This window comes from Stomoxys calcitrans, chromosome 3 (genome assembly GCF_963082655.1).
Source record: "Stomoxys calcitrans chromosome 3, idStoCalc2.1, whole genome shotgun sequence".
NCBI classification, from domain to species: Eukaryota; Metazoa; Arthropoda; class Insecta; order Diptera; family Muscidae; genus Stomoxys; species Stomoxys calcitrans.
This window is the reverse complement of record NC_081554.1, coordinates 1,791,820-1,819,533: the sequence shown is the minus strand read 5'-3', so window position 1 is coordinate 1,819,533 and position 27,714 is coordinate 1,791,820. Positions and strand designations below refer to the sequence as shown.

General features: G+C 38.6%; 1 protein-coding gene across 2 annotated transcripts in view; it reads right to left on the bottom strand.

Moving 5' to 3' along the window:
- LOC106081260 (protein O-mannosyl-transferase TMTC2) overlaps window positions 1-27,714 on the bottom strand; it is a 209,406-nt gene that overhangs the window by 157,726 nt on the left and 23,966 nt on the right. For both annotated transcript variants that reach the window (XR_009397521.1, XM_059364451.1), the window contains exon 2: window positions 7,643-8,461. The gene's annotated coding sequence lies outside the window, so the exon portion shown is untranslated. The remainder of the gene's footprint in view (window positions 1-7,642; window positions 8,462-27,714) is intronic.

Sequence of the window (27,714 nt, the reverse complement as noted above, 5' to 3'; positions counted from 1 at the left end):
ACACCTTCCTACCCCTGTCCTTGTGGTATCACAATAGACAAAAACGTCTCAATAAGTCTGATTCCAAATTGGCACTCAAACCTAAGCAAACCTTGCTCCCAAAAACGAGTCGAGGGAGGGTAGGGTAAAAAACAAACTAAAAATTTGTTAATTAAACATATATCATGTAGGTGTCTTTTCTTATTTGACAGATAGCCCAGTATGAATTAGGTAACACTTCGTGTCAGATACCTTGTGTAAATTGGACATTCGATGTTTCCTCTTCAGTACGTAAAATAGCTCAATTCTCATCAGATTTAGCTGCAGTTATGAGTTCTGGCATGACTTCCAATTCAATTGCTGCTGCATAAAGAACACATTGTTCCAGCCTGTTAATTGTCCAAAGACATTTCAGGGACTAAAAAATTAAAAAAAGCTAATCTCACATACACATCTACATTTGTCGTCCTTTGGTGGCTTTTGGTGACTCTCTCTCTGTGATCAGATTAAAATTGCAATTGCCTCTGTCATCATCAAAACCGCCACCATTGCGACCAAATCTTCATTTTTTCATTTGGTTTCACAGCTAAATAACAAATATTTTTCGGGGACAATTTTCCGTTTAGAGATCTACCACGGCGTTTCCCCCTTCTTTTTTTTTTGGTGGAGAATATCCACAGCAGCAGTAGCAGGCTGGATGTTTGTCCTCTTTCGTTTGCAGTTTTGCTCCATGTGCAATGATGTGATCTGAGAACATTTTTAGTTTGCTTTCTAACGTTGATTAGAAATGCCGGTCATGTTCACATCGTAAAAATGTTGCCCCACTTCTCGTCGGGTTTTTTTTTCTGCCTTTGCACACAGCTCCTCTCGGTGCGGTTATTTGTCTATGCCTGGCTGATGGTGTATGTGGAACGAATGTGGCTGAACATGAATTGGTCATATGTGTGTGCGAGCACTCACTCACACACACACACACATACACACACACATAGCAGTCATACACATTTGTGCGCGACATCTACTTCACAGTCGCATTTGTATTCTTACAATGGCATGCATGAAGGGAAAAATCACAAGTCTGACTTGTAATGTGGGGTGGTTGGTTTGAGCGTGTAGACTTAACGCGCCAGATTAGAGTACATTTTTTGGGGGGAAGAATGGGCTCGTCGACGATGTAGTTTTTTAGTGGCGGCACTTTCTGCCCGTTCTTGTGTTTGATTGTATTTCTCTTTTATTATTATTTTCTATGGTTATTTTGAGTAAATTTTGTGTGCAATTTGTTGGAGTTTTCCAAACACACACACACACACATTTACAGAAATATGTATACATTGCATATATACAAGGCTATGTGTGAGGTGCCAACATACCCACATTCACATACATATTTTTTTTTTTTCATTTTACGCTGATATTAAAGGACAAAAAGGAAAAACATTTGAAAAATACCAATGGACGAGCATATAAAGGCGTAATTATTTTGTAACGTCCACATGGGGGAATTTGCCTCCGTTCTGGGCTATTGTATGTTTGTTGTAATCATCTGCTGCGGATGAAGCCGTAGCGACAAACAAGCTGTAGCAATAGCTCCAGCAACAGCAAAAATGTCCTTGGTTTCCTTTTTATTTGCAATGGTGCGCTGCCATCATCGACATCAACAATAAAAGCGGCAGCAGCAGAAATTTCCCCACGGCCATTTGAATTCGTGCCTTGCATTGACAAATTTTTCGTTGTGTTCTTGTTTTTGTTGTTCCCCATTGTTCTGTTTTTAGACGCTTTTATTTGGATTTTGTGTTTTTTTTTTTTTTTTTTTTTTTTTTTGTTTGCCATGTCCGGCATCCAGCGGCCCATTTCAATTTCAATTTTATTGCGACAGCAATGGATTTAAATTTTTGTTAAATCTTTATTTGAAACGAATTGAAATTCCCCAACAAAAGGATTTTCCTTTAGTTTCTCGTTTTTTTTTCAAGGGAAAATTTCCTCTCTCATTTCTGAGTAGCTCATACCAAACGTAATCGAAGACGCAAGGACGAATTCTGACACGCACAGGAAAATGTCTAAAAATTCTCAACTATTTAATTGGTTAATTTGGTTGTTTGGTTCTTTGGCATTCAATGTTGAGTGTAATTGAGTCAATTACATAATAACGCTTGCTATGAACCAAGTGTCTGGTTCCTTTTTTTTCATTATACTTTATTTGGTAGCGCATTAACTTGATATTAGAATTTCGAGTTGGAGAAATGGTTACAACTGAAGTTTTCGGGTAGTATCGAATGGCTTTAGAAAAAAAAGACAACAACTCAAGGAAGAAAATAAGAGGGTAATGGGTATGAGGAGGCCTCCGTGGCTAATAGGTTAGCATGTCAGCCTATGACGCTGAACGCCTGCCGAAAATATCAGAAACATTGTTAAGCCGTGGTTATATCCTCCTAATGCTGGCGACATTTGTGAGCTACAAAGCCATGAAAAACTTCACCTCAAAGAAGGTGTCGCCCAGCGTAAGCTGTACTCAGCTTGTTATTGAGCTTAAATTTGAATCGAACAGAACTCATTGATATTTGAGAATTTGGCACCTGTTTCTTATTGCGATGTTCGCGGATAATGAGCACAAAACACTATTCTAGATATCCGCTACATAGACATACAGATTAATTGTAAGGCACTGCCACTGCGGCACATTGAGATAATGAATAGAGGATAGGATCAGGTCATATCATAGCGGTATATTTGGGGAGACGATAGAAAATCTGGATGGAAAGGAAGAGGGTTACCATCGAATAACTTAGACCACAATTGAAGACGAGTGCGACGTACTATCGCCAGCGCCACAGCCTTCAAATGACTGATCTCTGGTATTGCCATCTGGAACTTCATACTACACGGATGGATCACATCTATAGGACTGGGGACTGAGATCGGTTTCCGACTGCGTGACTAAAATACAATGCAATCAAGGAATGCGTGAAGTGGTATAGTGTTAGCGCCAGGACGTTGAGTGTGAACACTTTACGGGCAGTAAACTGGCCATCTGGGCTGTTATATCCAGAACGATAAGGTCACGAACAGTCTTAAAGTAAATTTTCCCATGAACATTGCACTAAGAAACTATTCCAATTTTAGCTCAATGATGTGGGGCCTCCTCTTTTATGACGTGTCCGAACGCCGTTCAGCATTCATTTATGGTCCGAATCGGACTATAACTTGATATAGTTCCAATAGCATAACAGTTCTTATTCAATATTCTTTGTTTGCCTAAAAAGAGATACCGCGCATAGAACTCGACAATTGCGATCCATGGTGGAGGGTATATAAGATTCGGCCTGGCCGAACTTAGCACGCTCTTACTTGTTTTTTATGGGTTTATGACAAAAAATGCTAAAAATACACTTTTTCACATTTTTTGACTTCCAAACTGCCGTGTGACTTTTAACTGAATATCAGATGTGGACACTTTTTGTGGCGAAGATGTTGTAAATTTTATTGCAAATTAAAATCATGCATAACAAGTAAAAGCGTGCTAAGTTCGGCCGGGCTGAATCTTATATACCCTCCACCATGGATCGCATTTGTCGAGTTCTTTTCCCGGCATCTCTTCTTAAGCAAAACAGGATATAAGAAAAGATTTGCTCTGCAATTAGAGCGATATCAAGATATGGTCCGGTTTGGACCACAATTAAATTATATGTTGGAGACCTGTGTGAAATGTCAGCCAATTCGAATAAGAATTGCGCCCTTTGGGGGCTCAAGAAGCAAAATAGAGAGATCGATTTATATGGGAGCTGTATCGGGATATAGACCGATTCAGACCATAATATACACTATGTTGATGGTCATGAGAGAATCCGTCGCACAAAATTTCATTCCAATCGGATAAGAATTGCGCACTCTAGAGGCTCAAGAAGTCAAGACCCAAGATCGGTTTATATGGCAGCTATATCAGTTTATGGACCGATTCGAACCATACTTGGTACAGTTGTTGGATATCATAACAAAACACGTCGTGGAAAATGTCATTCCAATCGGATAAGAATTGCGCACTCTAGAGGCTCAAGAAGTCAAGACCCAAGATCGGTTTATATGGCAGCTATATCAAAACATGGACCGATATGGCCCATTTACAATACCAACCGACCTACACTAATAAGAAGTATTTGTGCAAAATTTCAAGTGTCTAGCTTTACTCCTTCCGAAGTTAGCGTGCTTTCGACAGACCGACGGACGGACGGACAGACAGACGGACGGACATGGCTAGATCTACATAAAATGTCACGACGATCAAGAATATATATATATACTTTATGGGGTCTCAGACGAATATTTCGAGTAGTTACAAACAGAATGACGTCCTATGGTGGAGGGTATAAAAATGAACCACAAATGCATTCGTAAATAGCAAAATACGAAGCCAATCTCTGCCAAAATTTCAACAATAAAAATTAAAGCTCGTGTATCCGCGAAACCAGTGCAGATATTGTACACCTTGAGCAGATTTTTTTATACGGATGGCACTATCCAGCAAAAAAAGAGTTTTTGAAAATCAGACTCGGAGAACCTAGGGCCTTGGCATTTAGCACACCATCTCGCTAAGACCTCAGCTCATGCCATTTCAAATTTTAAAGTGATATCTCTACTCATTCTCACACGGCATATTTTTACTAATTTTATGGATTTTCTCCCACTGTGCGCCGTGACGCTTAGCGACTCCGATTTGCATAGACATTTTACTAGCATGGGAGTATACCTTACAAATGTCGACAGCATTTGTAAATCGTTTTATAACCTGATATAGCTGTCATATAAACCGATCTTTGATCTTGACCTCTCGAGCCTTCTACTATCCGTTTTGGCTGAAATTGTGCACAATGACTATAGTAGAAGTCATCCAATATATTGTACAACTCAAGCATGGACCGATTCGGGTTGATATAACTCCAATAGCGTAGCAATTTTTATTCATTATCCTTTGTTTGTCAGTCCGGCCGAACTTAGCACGCTTTTACTTGTTTTTTATGGCCACCCCGGGATTTGAACCTAGGCGTTTAGCGTCATTGGTGAACATGCTTTCTACCCTCTGCGCCACGGTGGCCGAAGAGTATAAGAAGGAGATTAACGCCTTCCCTGGGGATGGCACGATCCGCATTGTTTAGGTGCTTGGAGTAAGGCGAAATTAAAGAGAAGGCGATTTGGCCGTTAAGGCCTGAGAAGGCTATTGGATAATCATCCGAGTTAATGGCGTGGACGATGAACGTGCATGCAGCATCGTGAAGCGGTCGTTAGGACGAAGAAAATTCTATGGAGCGATCGGGATCGTGAGAAGACGAGGCTGTTACAAAACTACTGCTGCTATAGCAAAAAAATTAACTACTAATATTCAGCAGACAGTGATTGCTATTTTCAGCAAACTTTTTTCTATGAGTGTAAGCTCAATAATAATTTGTCTTAGACCCGAGAATAAATATTCAATATAAATGCTTCAATTAACATTTTGATATTAATGAGGAGCACACCAACAACTAGATAATCAATATCTTTGAACCATTTAATCATGCTAAAGCTCCATTAAAGGTTACATTGCATATTGCATATGGGTCTATGTATTTCTTTTAATCACCTATTTCCCTTCTTTATTCTTCTTGTCTTTGTACCGGTCAAAAGTCAGGGAAATCAATGCCTAGCTTGAAGCTTCGGCAGCCATTACGCTTATCAAAGCTCTTTAGATTTGCCTTCTGCTTTGCTGCAACTGCATTGCCAAAGAAGCAACAACAAACTTTGTAAATGCCTCCCTCAGCCTGCTCTACTACAGGGGGCTATGGTATAAAAGGAACATTCAGCAGGGTGGTGATGGAAATGGTGTCACAACAGTGGCACAGAAACAACACCACCATCACCAGCCAGCAGCAGCAACAATACCTACAACAACAACAATGATTGCTGAACTAAATCTGAAAATTTTGTACCGTCGCCTGGAGTCATAAAAAAAAAGTTTTTTGCGTTGATTGAAAAACTTCAAAAAGTATGTGTTTGGCCGTGTGTGAGTGTGAATTTTGGGTGAGCAAGTGGGTGGGGGTGTGCTGTTATGGGCTGGTGTGAGGCGACAACGGCGGCATGCATTGTTCGTTTTGTTTCATAATGACTGCAGGGTTGTCGTCGAAGTCGAAGGAGTTTCGAGGAGAACGCAGTTCATTTTGCTTTGCCATTGTGGCCTAAAGTTTTAAAAATGTATGGGGGAGGTTTTCAAGAATTTATAAGGCCTGACTAGGAAGGCGTTTTCGTATGCGAGAATGCCTGATAGCTAGGCTATAGCTAACTCAAAGAGTCTTCATGTGTTTGCAAAGCTACACTTGGAAAAAAGGAAAAAATTACATAAAAAAGGTAACAGGAAGTGTATGAAAATGTGGTTAATTTAGTAATTTTGTTTCCAATCAATATTGTAAGACTTAAGTATAATCGGAAGACGTTTATATGGGGTTAACTTAGTCAATCCATAGACTACTGTTTTTTATACCCGACTTCATAGGAAGGCGTGGTGTGTCTGTTCGGGCGGATGTTGTAATTGCGCTTCAAAAGGGAAGATATTGAGTTGAAATCACGCTACAGTCTTTAAAAATAGAGATATTGAGCTGAAATTTTGCACAGTTTCTTTTTTTTGTCCATAAGCAGGTTAAGTTCGATGATATAGTTGATATAGCCCCCATATAGACCGATCCGCCGATTTAAGGTATTAGGCCCATAAAAGTCACATTTATTATCCGATTTTGATGAAATTTAGGACAGTGAGTTGTGTTAGCCTCTCCGACATCCTTCGTTAATTTGGCCCAGATCAGCCCAGACTTGGTTAAAGCTGCCATATAGACCGATCCTCCGATTTAGGGTCTTAGGTCCACAAAAGGCGCATTTATTATCCGGATTTGCTGAAATTTGTGACAGTCAGTTGTGTTAAGCCCTTCGACATCTTTCTTCAATTTAGCTCAGATCGGTCCAGATTTGGATATAGCTACCAAGTAGACCGATATCTCGACTTAAAGTTTTGGCCCCATAAAAGGCGCATTTATTGTCCGATGTCGCCGAAATTTGGGACAGTGAGTTAAGTTAAGCCCCTCGACGTACTTCTGCAATTTATTGCCCAGATTGGCCTAGAGTTGAATATAGCTGCCATTTAGACCGATCTCTCGATTTAAGGTTTTGGGCCCATAAAAAGTGCATTTATTGGACCTCTTTATGGTACAGTATAAAAATAGTGTACTAATCTAGTATGTGATAGAATAAAATGTGCCAGAGACATTTCTGTGAGTGTGTGAGAAGAGAGAAAGCGAAAATGACAGAAGGCTATACACGGTATAACTTTTGCAAAATTTTAATTTGTATCGTTGCCGTATAACTGAAACTTTTGTGCTCTTCGTTCGTTTTTTGTTTGTGGTTTTCTCTGCCGGTATGTGCCATACCAAGAATGAGTTTTTTGTCTTTTTTTTTGCTTTGGTTTTCTCACCTGGTTGAAGTTTTAATTTAATCAACACTCTTAACCTTTCAGGTTGTGACGAGTTGTCTCCTACATTTCATTGTTGACACACATTGGGTCGTTTCATTGCTCGTCAGCTGTGATTTGCTACCTTCTACTCGACTCGACACTTCGCTGCCCTGCTCTACTCTACTCTACTGTACTCACCTTGACATGGAAGTTCGTCTCTGCTCCAGGTTTTTGCCAAAAACACAAGCCGCGTTGGCTTGCGGGGTGTTGGCGTTGCTTAAATATTCAGCTTTAAATCCTTCGGTTGCATTGGAAAAACAAACCTAATTTTCGTTCCTTTGTTTGTTTGTGAGTAATTTTTTTTTCTCTATCGCTCTCTCTCACTCGCTCTAAATTCGGATGATAAATCGCAAAACTTTTTCTGTCACATGTGATTAAATATTTGCATAATTGAATTTTAGCGATCCTGACGCATTCGCTTTTGCTGTGCGCAGATGAATGCTTTTTAATTTGCTTTAATTGAAATTAATGTCGCAGTACGCTATCGCGGTTGCAGCTGATGTCGCTGCGGCCGTTGCTAGTTGCTGTTGGTGATTTTTTCTATTCAATTTTGTTTAGTTGCGAGTTGGTGGCTGTCACTGATAATCCAGCCGCTGCCGTTGTTCTGGCCAATGTTTCTATTTGCCATTTATTGTGGAAAATAATTATGATATTTTATTGCTGTTGCTGCTCTTGCTCTCTCAGTTATGTTTGGCTTAGAGGCAGCTTCGCAACGCGACTGCCAACTATGGCCGTTTGGGGCAGGTTTCTCAACTCTACCGATTTTCTATAATTAAATTTGCTGTGGCATTTATTTGCAGTTAATTGAAATCTCTTTTTCCCCTCTGTGCTTGCTGGCTGGCTAGCTGGCTGACCGGTAATATGGCTAGCTCTACTCTGTTTTTTGTACCTTTGACATCCGCGCTTTGTGCATCAAACAGCTCCAATGACCGTCATCATTAATTTTGAATGCCGCTTCTAAAAAAAGAGAGCAAAAAAAAAAACCAAACATACACATACATAAATAAATAAAATGGGTTTAATTAATACACGTTTGTATGGGTGTATGTATGTGCTCGAGCGTTGTTGTTGTTGTCGTTGACACAGAATTTGCATTTATCTGACATTCATTGATTTAGGCTTAGGCTACCAAAGGATTGCTGTGACATCGAACAAATTAGCTGCGTATATCACAGCCATAATGGTTTAGCAGGGAATCAAAATGTTTACAAAATTGTGGTAAAACATCGACAAAAATATGGACCGTTGGGAGACAACATGTTGTTGTTGTTTGCATATTCCTAATTTCTCTCAAATGTGTCAGCTGCAGAAACATAATTGAATGCGACAAACACACACATTTAGATGGCATCTGATAATGGCTTATTATCAGATGGCACCATCACATGGGAAATTCTCATGAAACCTCACCTAAAATTATTGACATAAAATTGATAAAATAAATTCTGTCATATTTACCTATGTATGAGCACATAAAAAAAATTATTTAAATTCTGCAATAAATACCAAACACTAGATTTATATTTAGATTTTTTGCGAATGTTTGATATTATACCCTCCACCATAGGATGTAACTACTCGAAATATTCGTCATGACATTCGACATTAAGTCGAACTAGCCATGTCCGTCCCTCCGTCTATAGCTGCCATATAAACCGATCTTGGGTCTTGACTTCTTGGGTCTTGAATTCTTGAGCCTCTACAGGGAGCAATTCCTATCCGATTTGCATAAGGTGTTTTGTTATGACTTCCAACAACTGTGCTGAGTATGGTTGAAATCGGTCCATAACCTGATATAGCTGCTATATAAACCGATCTGGGATCTTGATTTCTTGAGCCTCTAGAGGGCGCAATTATTATCCGATTTGGCTGAAATTTTGTACAACGGCTTCTCTTATGGCCTTTAACACACGTGTCCAAAATGGCATGAATCGGTTTATAGCCTAATGCAGCTCCCCTATAAGCCGATCTCCCAATTTTACTTCTTCAGCCTAAAGTGCGCAATTCTTACTAGATGTGGCTGAAATTTTACACAATGACTTCCACTATGGTCTCCAATATTCAGTTCAATTATGGTCCGAAATGAACCATAACTTAATATTGTTCCAATAACATAGCAATTGTTTTCTTTATCTTTTTTTTGCCTTAAAAGAGATACCTTGGCAAGAGCTCGACAAATGCGATCCATGGTGGAGAGTATATAAGATTCGGCCCGGCCGAACTTAGCACACTTTTGCTTTTTTTATTTTCGAGAGGGCTTAGGTGTTAAGAACTCGTAAAATGGCTCCGGTAAATAACAGTTGTATAATAGCAAAATGCTCAAGAATTCAAATGGAGGGGAGACCACCAAAGCCCAAAGGTAACCATGTCCGTCTATGACGCCTGGGTTCGAATTTTGGCGGGAACAACAACAAAAATTGTACCTGTGGTTATCCTCTTCAACGTTAAGGCGCCATTTGTGAGGTACTATGCTATTGAATAATTTCTCCCCAAAGAGATATCGCACTGCGCTAAGCCATTCGGACTTGGCTTTAAAAAATAGTTTCCTTATCATTTAGCTTGTATCGGACAGCACTTATTGATATGTGAGAAGTTTGCCCCTGTTATCTAATGGAATGTTCATGGGCAAATTTGCATTTGCAATCAAACGGCGGGATAAGATTGCTACACCTACAACTTAAAGTACCTTTAGAAGTATTATTGAGGGTGCGGTGTATATAGGTACTACCTATGCCCTAATATGAACCAATTTGTCCGTCAGCGAGAAGTCTTATTGCAAAATTTAAGCGGATATTGATATCCATAATGCTATGAGGATTTCGACACATTGACGGAGATAATGAAATTGACTTTTAATGACAAGTTCCGCCCGGCCGAGTCTTATATACCCTCCACCATGGATCGCATTGTCGAGTTCTATGCGCGGTATCTCTTTTTAGGCAAACACATAATAATAAATAAGAACTGTTGTGCTATTGGAGCTATATCAAGTTATAGTCCGATTTGGACGATATATGAATGCTGAACATTGTAGAAGTCATTGTGTAATGTTGCGGACGGACAAGGCTAGATCGACTTAAAATGACATGACGATCAAGAACATATATACATTATGGGGTCTCAGATGCATATTTCGAGGTGTTACAAACAGGATGACGAAATAAGTGTACCCACCATCCTATGGTGGAGGGTATAATAAACAAGTAAAAAGGCATTAAGTTCGGCCGGGCCGAACTTTGGATACCCACCATCTCGGGTGTATATGTAAACCCCCTTTCGCCACAATCCGGTGAAAATTTTATAAATTATGCACCCAAATTCGGCACGGACATTGAGTGGTCTAATAAATATAAGTTATTGTTGAATTTTGTATTTATAATTTCAACAAAATCGGATAAAAATAAAGCTTTTATGAGCTCCAGACCCTTAACCGGTATATCGGTCTATATGACAGCTATATCTAAATACTGTCCGATCCGACCCATATTTTGGTCGGATGACGGGTGGCCTCAAACTACTCACTATTTCAAATTTTAGCGAAATCGTTAAAAATATAAAGCTTTTATGGGCTTCAGACCCTTTGTCGGCAGATCGGTCTATATGGCAGCTATATCTAAATATGGACTGATCTAAACCATATTTAGGTCAGATGTCGGCTTAAACTACCCGCTGTTTCAAATTTCCACAAAATCGAATGAAAAATAAAGTTTTTATGGGCGTAAGACCCTTTATCGAAAAATCGGTCTATATAGCCGCTATATCCAAATATGGTCCGATTTGGCCCGTTTAAGAACTTAACCAGCGTGCACCAAAAAGACGTATCTGTGCCAAATTTCAGCTCAATATCTCTGGAGTGATTACAACAGACGGACAGACACACGCACATCATTAAATCGTCTTAGAATTTTACGACGATCCGAAATATATAAACTTTGTAGGGTCGGAAATTGATATTTCGATGTGTTGCAAACGAAATGACTAAATGAATATACCCCCTATCCTACGGTGGTGGATAAGTATTTATAAAAAAAAATAATTTTTTCGAAACAGCCACCTTCGACTTTCTACGCTTATGATGAAAGCTACATGTTGCAAAAAATTACCCCTCTTATACTCAGATTTTCATCAATCCAAACTGATGCTCAAATATCAAACTTCCATTGCAGTTACGCAGTTGGGAAGACACAGTGTGTTACACAGTTGGGAAGACACAGTGTGAGAACATATTCCAATTTCTGTAGAGTATCCATAGTTTCGCTTTGAATTTGAATACCAAGACTAGATATAGCGACATCAACCGCAAGTAGATGTTTGGCTCTAACGAGTATGTACATATTCTCCACAACAAACCACATTCGTAATTTATGTAAGTCTCTCCCAACATTATTACTCAATTGTTTCTAAACTAAAATTATTTCTAATTTAAGGTAATTGTTTTGGAAAAAAAAAGTTATGACTTTTATATTTTTTTCAATTTTGCCTAAGCATGGAGCACGTAATATGAACGCAGCGCCAAAGGCAAATGTCTATGAATGAGGGAAGGAACGCTAGAACGTGCAAAGGTGAATGTGAATGAATTTTTAATACTTCGCTGGCTGGCATTTTTGAAATTTAAATAAATGTGTGTGCGAGCAATCAATCTGTCCGTTCACAAAGTTACAGGTCACGGGTTTCACGTCGTAAATTTGTCACTCTGGCCTGTCAGCGGTGCCAGACACTGAAAGACCAGCGTCCGACACTCAATCACTGCTTGTTTTTGGGGGTGGCAACTGTTATTTTTTATAGTCACAGGTGGCTTCACCGCCCTTCACACACACGGCACGTGAACTCAACTGCAGCGCGGTGCGAGTAACGTCGATATTTTAGTGGGTGTATGTGTGATTATTTATATTAAATCTATTTCCCACCAAGACGATTTGTTTGTTAATGGTGTGAATTTGAACAAATGTCGAGTTGATATATCCGGCAGATTGCCACCAAGGTAATTGTATGTCCTAGCACAGCTGAAACACTGTGCAACAAAATGAAGATCTAGTTTCACACAGAGAAACGGTGTTTGTGAGTTCAAATAGCCAGAAATGAAGTAGCAAAATGCTGCCGCCGTTTCTTTCTTATATATGCTCTGAAATCCACATTTATTAATGGATTTTTGAAAATATGCATTTAATCGATAGAGAACCAATGAGGGTATAAAATTCGGTAACAAACCTTGAATATTATTATCCCGCTTCGTTTTGGTAAGATGTCAAACACAAAAATTTGCATTATTTTTTTCATTAATTAAAAATGTCTTTATTTCGAAGACTTGATAGGCTAGGGAGCTAGAATTTTAGTATTATTGGCGACAATGCCTCCTCTATCAGCAACTTTTCACATAAATTGGTGTGATGATATACCTTTACCATTACACTTTCTATACTGACGGGACATATACGTCCCATTTGTCCTCAAAGGTAACCAAAGGGGAAAAATCAGTTTGCGACATGTTTCTTTATATTCATTTCTAAGGGTAAAATTTAGTTCGTAAAAAAACTATAATTAATAGACAAAGCAATAAAACTAAATAAATTAGAGGACGAGATTTCCCATTGGAATATTTATTAATTCAGTAGCTAGCTTTATTGCAACGGAATCTCTTTTACAGCAGTATCAGCGTTAAATTTCAGATTATGGGAGTGAGTTTTGCAAAGGATTAGGAATAATTAGATCCCATCTTCCCATCATATTTTATGTAATAGGATAGAGCTGTTGTAAAAATGTGTCGCGGAATAGATCTAGCCCAATAACTGTCGGGACAGTCCCCATTTTCAACATTTTTGGCCAAGGCGAAAACTTAAGGCGGAAAATCTTTTTTGTACTCACCGCCAAATGAAGGGAAGAATATTTTTTCTCGTATCGCCCCAAAAAATCGATTTCCAACCCCAATTGATAAATATTCCTGATTTTTTCACATTCTTAGTCCATCCATGAGTCCCCCATCTATCGAAATAATGAGCGTACGAGCGAAAAAAGCTCTCAGCCTTAAATTTTGTAGAGATATTTTTTCAATACAGGTCATTGGTGATTGCAAATGGAGCATATCCCAAAATCCCCAGATTTCGCTCTTTGAGCCTTAATATTTTTTCAATTTGACTGAAGTTTACCATTACCGAATTTGCTTCTTGACCCTCCACATAACAAATTTTTTCAGATTTGACCGATTTTTGTTATAAAGGGTGATTTTGTAGCTATTATTTTTTGGCAACACTTGTTTCACTGTCAAACATCTTCAGTTTGGTCTGAATCGTCTTCCAAACGAACAACGTTTGCAAAATATTGAATTTTATTATCAAAATGTGTGCTCTGTTAAGAAAGTTCATCGCGCGCTGCTTCCATTAAACGATGAAGCTCATTTTTGGCTCAATGGGTACGTAAATAAGTAGAATTGATGATTTTGGAGTGAAGATCAGCCAGGAGCATGGCAAGAGCTACAAATGCATCCAGAAAAAGTCACATTTTGGTGCGGTTTATCGGCTGGTGGCATCATTGGACCGTACTTCTTCAAAGATGATGCGAATCGTAACGAAACTGTGAATGGTGAACGCTACCGTGAGATGATATCCAACTTTTTTTGCCCTAAATGCAAGGGGCTTGACTTGCATGACCTGTGATTTCAACAAGACGATGGCACATGCCACACAGCACGCTTAACAAGGGACTTATTGAGAGGCGAGTTCGGTGAACATATTATTTCACGTTCGGGAACGATCAATTGGCCGCCTTGATCGTGCAATTTAACGCCATTCGACCATTTTTTGTGGGTCCATGTTGAAGCTGACGTCTATACAGACAAGCCCGCTTCAATTGACGCATCGGAAGACAACATAGAAGCATTTATTCGTGAGATACCGGCCGAAATGTTTAAAAAAGTATGCCTAAATTGGACTAAGTGGATGGACCATTTGAGGCGCAGTCACGGTCAACATTTGCATGACATAATCTTCAAATATTAAATTAAATGGACCGTACTATCGGTTTAAATAAAAATTCATTTTTCTGAGTTTTATGTGTTTGTTTTTAACTTTCCAATAGCTCTTAAAAAAGCACCCTTCGCTTTAAATGAATTTTCCCTAATTTTCAAAATAAATATTGAACAAAACGAAAGAAGTAAAAAAGTAAAAAGTAATAAATGCGTCCGATCTGAACCATATTTGAGTCGGATGTCCGGATGCCTTAAGAAACTCACTGTTTCCACAACTTGCTGTTTCAAATTTCACCGAAATCGGATGATAAATTCTTAGCTATTGTCTTGGCTGCGAATTTTTTATTAGTATTCGATCGAAAACATCAATGGTTTGGCTGTTATAGCCAAAATATCCAAAACAAGTAAAAATGTGCTAAGTTTGGCAGGGCCGAATCTTGGGAACCCACCACCATGGATTCTGCTAAAAAATTACACAAAATAAATCTGGTTTAAACGCATAATTTTATTCTACACTAACCGAACAGGGCCCGGTCCGCAGCGCCTTCTTTAACTCTCTAATACCTTTTTAGGGTGGGGACACTTCGCCCTGAATGCGGACATCGAATTCGTGCCATTGTAGCCTAATCTAATCATTTGATAGCCATATTGTCCCGATCGGTCCACTTTTGATTTTGGGTGGTGTTTTTAGGGTAACGGGGGAGGGTCCGCACCCTTCCATTAGCAACAAATTATAATGCCTATTCCTACTTCGTGACCATATTCGTAATCTTCTCCCGAATACCTTTCATTTGAGTCCTATATTCTCAAGATCGTCAAATAAACATATTTTAAGCGGTTTTGTGGCTAGTGCGGCCCCCAGGTACTTGGACCCAATTATTTTTATGAAATTCGTACTCTACTCTTGAATACCTTTTATTTTGAATCCCATATTGTCCCGATCGGTCCACTTTTATTTTTGGGTAGTACTTTCGGGGTAAGGGGGAGGGTCCATCCCCTTCCGATATCAAAAAATTATATAGCCTATGTTTCCTTCCAGACCAACCTACACAATATGTGAAAATTTCAAGGTAATCGGTTCAACCGTTTTTGAGTCTATACGGAGCAAACAAACAAACAAACATACAATCAAACACAAATTGAATTTTATATATACCAAACTTCTGTCAAACCAGCAAAAATTAAAGCTTCTAGGAACTAAACAAGGATGATCGAGAGGACGGTTTACATGGTAGCTATATCAGCTTATAGACCGATTCCAAACGTATATGACACAGATGTTGGAAGTCATAACAGAAAACCACATGCAAAATTTCAGCCAAATCGGACAAAAATTCCACTTGTTAGGGCACAAGAAGTCAAATCGGGAGATCAGTTTATATGGGACCTATATTTGGTTATGGACCGATTCGGGCCGAACTTGGCACAGTTGGTGGAAGTCACACCACGTGCAAAATTTCACCCAAATCGGACAAAAATTACACTTGTTAGGGCTCAAGAAGTCAAATCAGGAGATCGGTACATATGGGAGTGTTTAAATTTCTAACCATGCGCATTCGCTGCCCACGCCCTTAACTCGGACTGCGTCGACCCGAAAGGCTTCGGGTTATCCAAGTTTATTGACGGCATTTTTTTTTGTTCTCTTTGTGGCTGCTAGAATCCTCATTATGTTACATGGTGTAATGGTATTTGTAAAAGAGAAGCGAGAGCCAAGCTAATTGTCAGCAATGGCTTTGAAAGGCCTCTATTTCGGCTTTGGATGAATGGAAAGCCATTTCAAAAGTCATGTCAATTTTAGTTAATAGACACTTTGATTTGGTGACGAAGGCAACATGTCCTTGGGACAACCATGAGAACCACGTATCCAGATGGCAGTCAACAATGCCCGTGGTTGTTTGGGCAACGCCTTCAAAAGTGAGCCACTTTCAAAAACTAAACAATGTGTCCATGGTAAATTGAATGTTGTTGTTGCTGTTTCCTTTTTTTTTCCTTCAATATTTGTTTGTTCGTCATTTCCATTATATTTTTATCTTCAGGTGTATGTATGGTTCTTTTACCGGAAAGATGGCTTAGAAAGTCCTATACTCATTTGTATGTGTCAGCAACAATACGATGGGAAAACAAAAGGATATCATTTTCTCTTTGTTGTGTCAAAGTTCAACTCACACAATGGCAACTCACTGTATTTGGATGGACTTATTTTGATTTGCCACCATTATCGTTTAAGTTGAGAAGGGTTATTGCGATTGTTTCGTTTTGCCAGAGTTCATTTCACAATTTGTTACAATTTCCTTGGCCAGAGAGAGAGAGAGAGGAGAGAGTAGTGACAGAATCGTTTTCAGTTCGTGTTTAAACTTCAGCTTTTTGTTTGTTGGCCGATCATTTGTAGCCGGAAACATGTTGATTTGGCCTTTAACACAATCAGCAACACTTTATTTTGCAATTTCTTGGCCAAATCTAAACTAAAAGACTATCGTTTGGTATTTTCAAAGACAAGGGGTTTTCACACACACACACACTCGCACATACACATTTGGCCATAACACAAGAAATCTGTACAAATAACAAATGCAAACAAGATGGGGCAATCTCTTGCCAGTCTTCTCGCCTTGGCCCTAAATATATTCTTGCAGTTTTTGCTTAACGTGACGACAACTTTGTTGACATTTGATCTGGTACTGCTGCCACAGAGCAACCGACAAGAGCCTCACAAAAAAAAAAAAAAAAAAAACGGCAACTGCATAGTGCAGAAAACTATAATTCAAAATAGAACAAAGTTGAAGAAGAGGAAGATGTGGATGAAGGCGAAGAAAAAACTTAAGAATTCCGGCAACAATGCAACAGTTCCAAAGAGCCATGTTAAAATAGTGCATTCCATTGTGGCACAGCCGAACAAGGGAAATATGTTTTCTGGTTCCTCTTCGGTGACTGGTTTTCTGACGGCAGTGGGGAAGGCAACAGCCATCCAACCAAGCAACCAACCGAGCATAGAAGATGCAGCCAGAGACAAGGATACATTACAAATAATATTGTGGAACAAATCACTCTTAAAACATTGGAAAGTACATATTTTTTCATGGATGTTTTTTTGCTTGCTGCCCTTTCCTGTGATTTCTCTTGGTTTTTGTTTTTTTTTTTTTTTTGCTCCTTTTGCAATGCATTGAACCATCTCCCGAAAGGCTTACCCATCCCCTTATGGCTTGGCAAGATAATAAACTCCAGTCAATTCATTTTCTTCAAAAGCAAATACATAGGAAGTGGATGGAACATTGAACAACAAAAAAAAGGGATAGAGAAGAAAAGCTGAAGCAGAGTGGCAAAAAGACGAAGAAAAAAAAAAACGAAATCTAAGTAAAGAATGAAAATTGTGTACGGTTGAATTGTCACTACATTGACTTTCAAACAAATTCAACTTAAGGGACTCACGAACGGAATCGAAAAGTTTATCCCTCCCTCTTTACGCTTCTTTCCGTTCTATTCTCATTTGCCACATAGTGCCTTTGTACTTCATTTTCATTCAAAGATGTCGCTGACTTTTTTCCATTAGCAAACCAACTGAGAGTCAGCGTCAGAGGGAGAGAGAGAGAGAGCGAGTGAGTGAGAAAGAAGTGTAATCGGCCGAGTTGTCAATAACTCCCAAAGGCATAGGTATTGTTGAGTAGATAGCGAAAATAGATAAGTTTATTCTTTGATTTTGACTAAAGTTCTTTAAATGGTGAAAAATTCAATAAGCAGTAGTAGTAATAGTAGAAGGTAGGGTGTTTTAATCAATAAACCTATTTAGGGAAAATCTAAATCACAATTCTTTACCAAGTCTTTTAAGCAACTGTGGCTGTCTTGAGCTACGTCATTGCGTGAGAAAATTGCAGCAGCTAAAGTCACGAAACCATTGGCGGTTAAGGGGAGCCGAAGAAGAATTTCAGATCAGCATGAGCAGCAATAGTCCTTATACAGCTATATTCAAACATAGTTCGATCTCGATTCGATTCGTCGATATCGTGTAATTAATTCTCTTTGTGAGATCGGTTTCGATGATAGCTATATTGATCAATGTTAACCATATATGGTATATTACTCACTTGTTCAAATTTCGTCGCAATCTGATAGAAAGGTTCTAAAATGAAATTATAATCACATAAAATTTGAAGCATGATTACAATTCGGACGGATTGTTAAATCTTCCTACACTTTTAAAGTGATGAAGAATACAAATGATATAAGCTCTGTAATGAATATGTCAATGTATTTCTTGAACCCCCCAGACAACCTACATTTCTAAGTTTTGTGAGTGAAAAATATATGCCCTTTAATTGGCAGACGAAGTACGGCCCTGGTAAGTCGATAAATAAATGTAGCTCTCGTAAAAACCGATTCCCAGACTCGATTTCTTGTTAAACATTGAACGTCACATTTGATGAAATTTGGTGGTGATGGGAAAAATTTCCCACATCAACCCACTCTCGCATTTGACTTCTTCGGACTCTACAACAAAACAAACAAATTTTGCCCATGAACATTCCACTAAGGAACAGGGGCAAACTTCTCACATATCAATGAGTGCAGTCAGATTCAAGTTTTAAGCTCAATGATAAGGGGCCTCCTTTTTATGGCCGAGTTCGAACGGCGTGCCGCAGTGCGATACCTCTTTGGAGAGAAGTTTTACATGGCATAGTACCTCACAAATGCGGCCAGCATTAGGAGGGGAAGACCAACGCAGAACTTTTTTTTTGATGGTCTCGCCTGGATTAGAACCCAGGCTTTCAGCGTCATAGGCGGGCATGCTAACCTCTGCGCTATGGTGGCCTCCACTATCTTCTTCGTACTCTAGACGCCTCATTAACTTGCCGATTTTATTCCTTCAAAATAACCCACATTTCAGCTGAAATAATTTGTTTGAATTTTTAGCAGAAATCATAGTGGTGAGAACCCCGGGTTTGACCGAGCCAAACGTACAAATTACTTGAACTTGTTCGATTGCATGTTTTCCTATTACTAGCAGTTGACAATCTCTGATAACGTTGCCTTCTATGACCAGTTATTGAACTCATCATACCATCTCCTTTGGCATCTTTCCTTGTTGACTTTGTTGTCGTTCTACTGTCAATGCTTCAATATTGATTTTATCCTATCTCTTAAAGTGAAATCCTATCAATTTCTCCATTTCTTAGTAGCAATTTATTGTCTTTTGTGTGTTGGCCAGTTGTAAAATTGCTTGTCGACTTGCAGTGAACACCCACCCGGCCAGTGACACCCGCTCAGTCATGCTGCCGACCGGCCGGCATAGGAAGTGCTAAGAAATTTGAACAATAACTGCAAACTTAGTTTTTTTCCAAAGCATTCGATGCAGCAAGTGCTGCAAGACCCATCTACTACTGAAATCAAGTCTAACCAAACAAAACCATCTGAAGAAAAACGACAAACAAAAACTTTTTTTGTGCCGCGGAGACATTGTTAGTTGAGGAATTTTCTTTGTGGCCAGCAGCAAAAGATGGCTGAAGGGATAGTGATTGGTAGCTATGGCCATTATGGCTTTACTGTTACAACACAAAGATATCTGCCATACGCCCAACGCCATTAATAGCACACCCACCATACAGGTGTGGAAATCACAACCTACACTGCAAAGTGCATGTTGGCTTAAAGTTACTTTCCTTACTGTGGAAAATAACCCCATTCAACAACGCCATGGAGTACAAGTTGATCATGTAAGTAATTCAGTTGAGTAACAGTTCTGATCAATGCCTTAGTCTTGGGTGGCAAGGGAAAAATTTGGTAAACTTTTACCTTTTTCAAAATCTAATATTTATAAACTTTGGCTTTGGCTGAACCCTTTAAACACTTTTTGGTAGGAGATTAAGTGATGGTTAGGATTTGATATGATAGGTGATGATATCAAATCATTAAAAGTTACCGAAATAAAAAGTGTAATTATTCCCAATATTGTAATATACACTTAATGAAGAGTTTTGAGTTTGAAATAAGAGATGAAAAAACTTCAGGCTATGTAACATCGTGGACTAATATAAAAAGGGTAGGTGCAGAAATAACTCTAATAATTCGGTTGCACTCTTAAATCCAAAATATAAAGTGCAGCCGGGATATCAGCGGATAAACGCTTTTTCGAGCCCAAGAATCGCTTGATGCTCAATGCGAATCTGCCAGGAGGCGTATGATCAAACATCTGCTATCGCAGATTCGACAATAAGGACTGCAGGAGACAAGCAGATCTTTTATACGAGACTCTGTATTAGGAAGAAGTTTGAATTGTACAACTCCGACATTGAACAGCGTCAAGAATTCGTCAGACCGGTGGGAATTGGCAAACAAGTTGAAGGACAGACCCCTTAGGATTGGTACAAACGTAACTGCCAGTTAATTTCGCGCATATTTTAGCGGGTTATTGTCAAGTGCCTTTCTTTCGACTGATATGAACTGAACGCTCCCACTACACACCGACCCTTTTGTTGATGGCCCCTTCGGGATGCATGAATTGTTATATGTACTTGGGAATACCAAAAGTAACAAGGCGCCGGGTATTGATAGAATCCCTTTCGAATATTATAAATACGCTCCTGCACAATTTCTACGGAAAGTTTTTCATCTACTGAACTGTATTTTCCTCTGCGAGACTATTCCATTCTCCTTCCGTAGATCTATTATTGTTGCTTTGCACAAAAAGAACGATGTTAATGAAGAGGCTAATTACAGAGGGTTGTCTTTACTGGATACGCTTTATAAGATATCCACTGGTGTAGTGTTCAACCGTATTAATTGGTGGATAGAGCAGAATCAGATTTTCAATGAATACCAGGCAGGGTTTAGAGGTGGTTATTCGACGAACGATAACATATTCAATCTTATAAATATTATCCATTTGAACTGGAGAAATAAAAAGAACACATATGCTTTTTTTGTTGACGTCTGTGCCGCTTTTGACATGATACCGCGAAACCCATTGTTTTATAAACTAGCCAGAATGGGACTTCCTACGAAGGTCATTAATATATTGCGACTTATATATAGCGACACTACGAGTCAGGTATGGGACATTTCATCATTATCTGAGCCTTTTGAGGTCACTCAGGGGGTTAGCCAAGGGTGTTTACTCCAGTCCAGTTTTGTTCGCGCTGTATTTAAATGATCTACACGATGTTTTTCCCACAGGTGTTCGAAGTGGGGATGTCGAAATTAGGCTGTTAATGTATGCCGATGACATAGTCCTTTTATTGGACTCCCCTGTGGAATTACAGTCGATGAGCTATGGGAATATTGCTCTCTTTGGAGCCTAAGTCTAAACTTAACGAAATCTAAAATTGTCATCTTCAGAAATGGTAGTGGAACTGGCGGAAGATTAGAAGTTGTCAATGAGCATAAATATTTGGGTGTGGATCTCACTTATAACCTGTCTTTCAAGAATCATCTCTCGGACAAGCTACAGTCTGTGAAAATTGCAATGAACTTCACGTAGCTCCACTACATTTACAACGGTTGAATCCAGATATCTAACAGTATGAAAAAATGTAACGCAGCCGCTAAGGCAATCCTATTTTGCGGGGCTCAAGTATGGGGGCATGAACGGAATAACCAGGTAGAGAAGCTTTTCATTTTGTATACCCTCCACCATAAGATGGGGGTATACTAATTTCGTCATTCTGTTTGTAACTCCTCGAAATATTCGTCTGAGGCCCCATAAGGTATAAATATTCTTGATCGTCGTGACATTTTATGTCGATCTAGCCATGTCCATCGGTCTGTCTATCGAAAGCACACTAACTTTCAAAGGAGTAAAGCCAGCCGCATGAAATTTTGCACAAATACTTTGTATTAGTGTAGATCGGTTTCTATTGCAAATGGGCTATCTCGGTCCACGTTTTAATATAGTTGCCATATAAACAGATCTGGGATCTTGACTTCTTGAGCCACTAGAGGACGTAATTATTATCCAATGTGGATGAAATTTCGCATGACGTGATTTGTTATGACTTGCAATAACTGTGTTAAGTATGGTTCAAGTCGGTCCATATCCTGGCATAGCTGCCATATAAACCGATCTTGGGTCTTGACTTCTTGAGCGTCTAGAGTGCGCAATTCCTATCCAATTTGGCTGAAATTTTGCACGACGTATTTTGTTATGACTTCCATCAACTGTGTTAAGAATACTTCAAATCGGTTCATAACCTGATATGGCTGCCATATAAACCGATCTGGGGTCTTGACTTCTTGAGCCACTAGAGGACGCAATTATTATCCGATATGGCTGAAATTTTGCATGAGGTGTTTCGTTATGATATCCGACAACTGTGGTAAGAATAGTTCAAATCGGTCCATAGCCTGATATAGCTGTCATATAAACCGGTCTAGGGTTTCGATTTCTTGAGCCACTAGAGGCGCAATTATTATCCGATATGGCTGAAATTTAGCATAAGGTGTTTTGTTATGACTTTCAACAGAAGTGCTAAATATGGTTCAAGTCGGTCCATATCCTGGTATAGCTGCCATATAAACCGATCTGGGGTCTTGACTTCTTGAGCCACTAGAGGGCGCAATTATTATCCCATTTGGCTGAAATTTAGCATGACGTGATTTGTTATGACTTTCAACAAATGTGCTACGAATAGTTCAAATCGGTCCATACCCTCATATAGCTGCCTTATAAACCGAGCGCAAGTATTATGCGATTTGGCTGAAATTTTGTACAACGGCTTCTCCCATGACCTTTAATATACGTGTCGAATATGGTATGAATTGGTTTATAGCCTAATCCATCTCCCCTATAAACCGATCTCCCTATTTTACTTCCTCAAAGTGCGCAATTCTTACTAGATTTGGCTGAAATTTCACACAATGACTTCTACTATGGTCTCCAATATTCAGTTCAATTATGGTCCGAAATGAACCATAACTTGATATTGTTTCAATAACTTGATATTGTTCCTAAGAAGAGATACCGTGAAGAGAGCTCGACACACCATGGTGGAGGTTATACAATATAACATTCGGCCCGGCCGAACTTAGCACGCTTTTACTTGTTTTTTGTTTATAATTCAAATTTTACTTTGTCAATTCAGAATTGTAAAAATATGTGCTTCTATTAAGATCAACTACAAATTATAGTTTTTGGTTGTTAAAAGTAATATGAAAAATATTCAAATTACAATATTTTAATACGAACTTCATTTCTTTAATGTCATGGCTTGCTAGCCTAAAAAAGACAATCAACAAGGGATACATGCATGCTATCTGCAACAACAATTGAATGTGCAATTCACTCCAAGCAATCAATAGTTTTTTTTTGTTGTTGCTATTGTGCAACCTTGTGCACCCCCTCATGCTTTAAACAATCCCTGGGAGGAAAATCAACAAAGGGGTAACCAAGCAAGTACGCGCCAGCTTTGGATATCATTTATCAATGTCATCATGCATGAGTGTGTAGCGAAAAGAGGAGCAAACGAGTCAAACAGCCAAATAGAGGAAAGGACTAAATAACACCAAAAGCATCCTCAGCATGAGCAGCATAAACAAAACAAAATTCCAAATGGAATATGAGAGCACAAGGGCATGGAGTAAGAAAGGCCTTTCTTGCAAGACACATACATACACAGCTGTTCGGGCTGTAGTTTGAAAACGAAGAAGAAGAAGATGCCGATAAAGTAATAAAACGAAACAATTCACAAAACATTTTACAAAGGTCCCTTCTCTTACTCCGGATGCTTTTGTTGCTGTTGTTGTTGTTGTTGTAGTCACCATAATGAAAACGAAAAAGAGATTTATAACGGCCGAACACACACAGACACACAAGCACAGCTTGCAACTTTTGCAATTTGCATGCATATAGCATGGGTGCGTACGTATGCCGCTGTGTGTGTGTGTGTGTGTGTGAGCGAGGACAAAGACTTTTTGATGAAACATTTTTCTTGTGATCAATAAAACGTTGCGAACAGAATACACTTAAGTCCAAAAATGTGCTTAATATTGCAACATATTTGGAGCAAGATTTCATAAACTTCATAGTTTTCGTATCGAACAAACTAATTGTAATTTAGCCATAGCTCCAGCAACAACAACAACAACAGATGGTTGTTCTGCCAGAGCAGAGGAGGAATTTTGTTCTTGTTCGCTTCGGTTCGTTTGTGTGCACTGCTAGGATGTACATAAAACTTAACAAACTTTTTACATTAAGTCACACAGATTTTGTATATGAAACTTTTTCGTTCTTTTGTTTCTTTTTTGTGTGTTTTTTTTTTGCATTTTTTTCGTTTTGTATTACTTTCAAAGTGCATTTAATTTTGGAATGATAGAAATCATAAATGTCCTTAGCTACGTTCGCAATAATGTCGAAACTTTAATAAAAGTTAGTTTGATTTTATATAAGAAATACTTTCCAATTTTTCCAAAGCATATATTGGTTAACAACCTTAACCCTAATTCAATTGAATTATCCGTAAGTGAAACTTCGGTATATATCGTGGCAATATCGATCGCTCTATATGCTTACGATTGAGCAATGACCGCGTGTACGTCCATAGTAATTATCCGCAGTCCTTAAAAAAGGAAAAAAAAAATCAGTTATAGTCCTGTTCGAGCTACATTTGAATAATAGTAACCGGTTTAACAGTTTGGTTATGAGTTACCGAAATAAGTTTATACAGACAAATGTTTAATATTCTTTAAATATTCTCTTAAAAGTATTTAAAGCACCTTAACAAATGTATAGTTCGTGTCTTTATATTTACCAAAATTAATACTCTTATATTCAGCTTATTGTTCGTTTTAGTTTCCTCGATTCCTTCTTTTTTATTATAAATGTAATTCTGTGATAAATTTAAGTAAAAATCTTTTTCATAACACAAACTGTAAAGAAATGTTCACATATTTATTAAACTTCAAAAATTGGATATCTTCGATGCCTCTTTCAACAAAAAGTACGAATTTTCATTTGGCCTTTTGTCTCTTTGTACTGCCTGTACTGTTCCTGAAAATAAATGACTCTATGGTCTTGTTCCGACTATCAACCATAAATTTTCTAGTTTTAATATTCAAATGTTGCCAGCTTTAGATGCACTAAATATGAGATTTTATGTATGTGTGTGTGTGTGTGTGTGTTTGGGGCATAATGGTAATGTGAGTGTGTTGAAATAAACACTCTGCTTGGGTACATCCTTGCATTGCAATGTGCCAAACCAACAGAGACAACCGTGTTCATGTCGACTTGTACACAGAAATCCTCTCAAATGTTCAAAGAAAAAAGTTCCCTACAAAAACGTCATAAAGTGGTTAAGTAGTTGTTGATGCACCGGCTCATAGTTCTTCCCAGTTAAGCTTCGTTTTCCTTTTAGTTGAGTAGCATTGCCCAAAAAGTTTTGTCTATCTTAACACACTGGCGTATACTGGTTGTGTGACAGCGTGTGAGTGAGTCAACGACTACACGCATGAACCCATACATGCACAACCAATTCCGATTGCCGGAAAATCAATAATTCCTAGAACACACATGAAACCAAAACTGTGACAAAATATGGAAAATTTCCATCATAATTGTTAGGAAAAGCAATGGCCTTACCTGGAATTTAAAATCTTTATATTCTTTGAAATTAGTTTTGAAATTTTCTTCCGAAGGCATATAAACATTTTCAAACAAGCAATTCAAAATTGTTTTAGCATTTATTCTCACATTTTTATTTACAGGGAATAGGTAGAACATCTAAACTGTGAAAAAGTAGTCTTTCTGGGAAGAATTGGAAGAAAAGCAAATATTTGAAGAACCAACATTTGTAGAACTGGCTTTTCGAAGGAGCCAGTAATCTCAAGTTAAATTATATTCAAATAAACTCTCACTTATATTCAGCCAAACTTTTATATTCAGATACATTTTTCTGGAGGGGCTAAAGTCTGGCAAAGCCGATAACCTACACCACATTGTGTAAGCAGGCTAAGTTGTCGAATTCAAAATTTGCTTAAATTCGAATTTCGACCAAATTCCGTACACATTTTTTTGGTTTACTTTTTCTTGAAACTGTTTTTAAAAAAGTTGACATAAAAAAGTGAAAAGGCGTTAAGTTCGGCGCGGGCCGAACTACGGATACCCACCACCTCGGGTATATATGTAAACCACCTTTCGTCAAAATCCGGTAAAAAATGCATACCTTATGCCCCATAGCAGCTATATCGAAATATGTTCCGTTTTGGGCCAAACACTAATAAGTACAAGTCATTGTTCAATTGTGTATAACAAAATATTGGTCCTTTTAGTAGCTATATCTAAAAATAAACCGATCAAAGTCATATACGACACGGTTGTTGAAAAGCCTAACGTAAGTAACTGTGTCAAATTTCAGTGAAATCGGATGGAGATATCGGTCTATATGGCAGCTATATCCAAATCTGGACCGATCTGAGCCAAATTGCAAAAGAATGTCGAAGGGCCTAACACAACTCACTGTCTCAAATTTCGGCGCCATCGGACAATAAATGCGCCTTTTATGGGCCCAAAACCCTAAATGGAAAGATAGGTCTATATGGCAGCTATATCCAAATCTGGAAATCTGGCTTCTAATCGAGAGATCGTTCTTTAAGGCAGCTTTAGCCAGATCTGAACCGATCGAATGGCCTAACACAACTCATTGTCCCGAATTTCAGCAAAATCGGATAATAAATGTGGCTTTTATGGGATTAAGACCCTAAATCGGAGGATCGGTCTATATGGTAGCTATCTCCAAATCTGGACCGATCTTGGCCAAATTGATGAAGGATATCGAAGAGCCTTACACAACTCACTGTCTTAAATTTCAGCAAAATCGGATAATAAATGTGGTTTTTATGGGCCTGAGACCATAAATCGGTCTGTTTGAGGCTATATCAAGATATAGTCCGATATAGCCCATCTTCGAACTTAACCTGCTTATGGACAAAAAAAAAAAAAAAAAAATCTGTGCAGAGTTTCAGCTCAATATCTCTATTTTTGAAGACTGTAGAGTGATTTCAACAGACAGACGGACAGACGGACGGACATGTCTAGAACGTCTTAGATCTGTACGCTGATCAAGAATATGTATATATACTTTATGGGGTCAGAAATGGATATTTCGATGTGTTGCAAACGGAATGACAAAATGAATATGCCCCCATCCTTCGGTGGTGGGTATAAAAATGCAGTTGTTTGAGTCCATTTATGAGAGCTCGCATTGTCGTAGTGAAGAGTGATCCGTCTTCGGCGGTTGGTTTTCCTGATTTTGTGGAAGACAACTGGCAA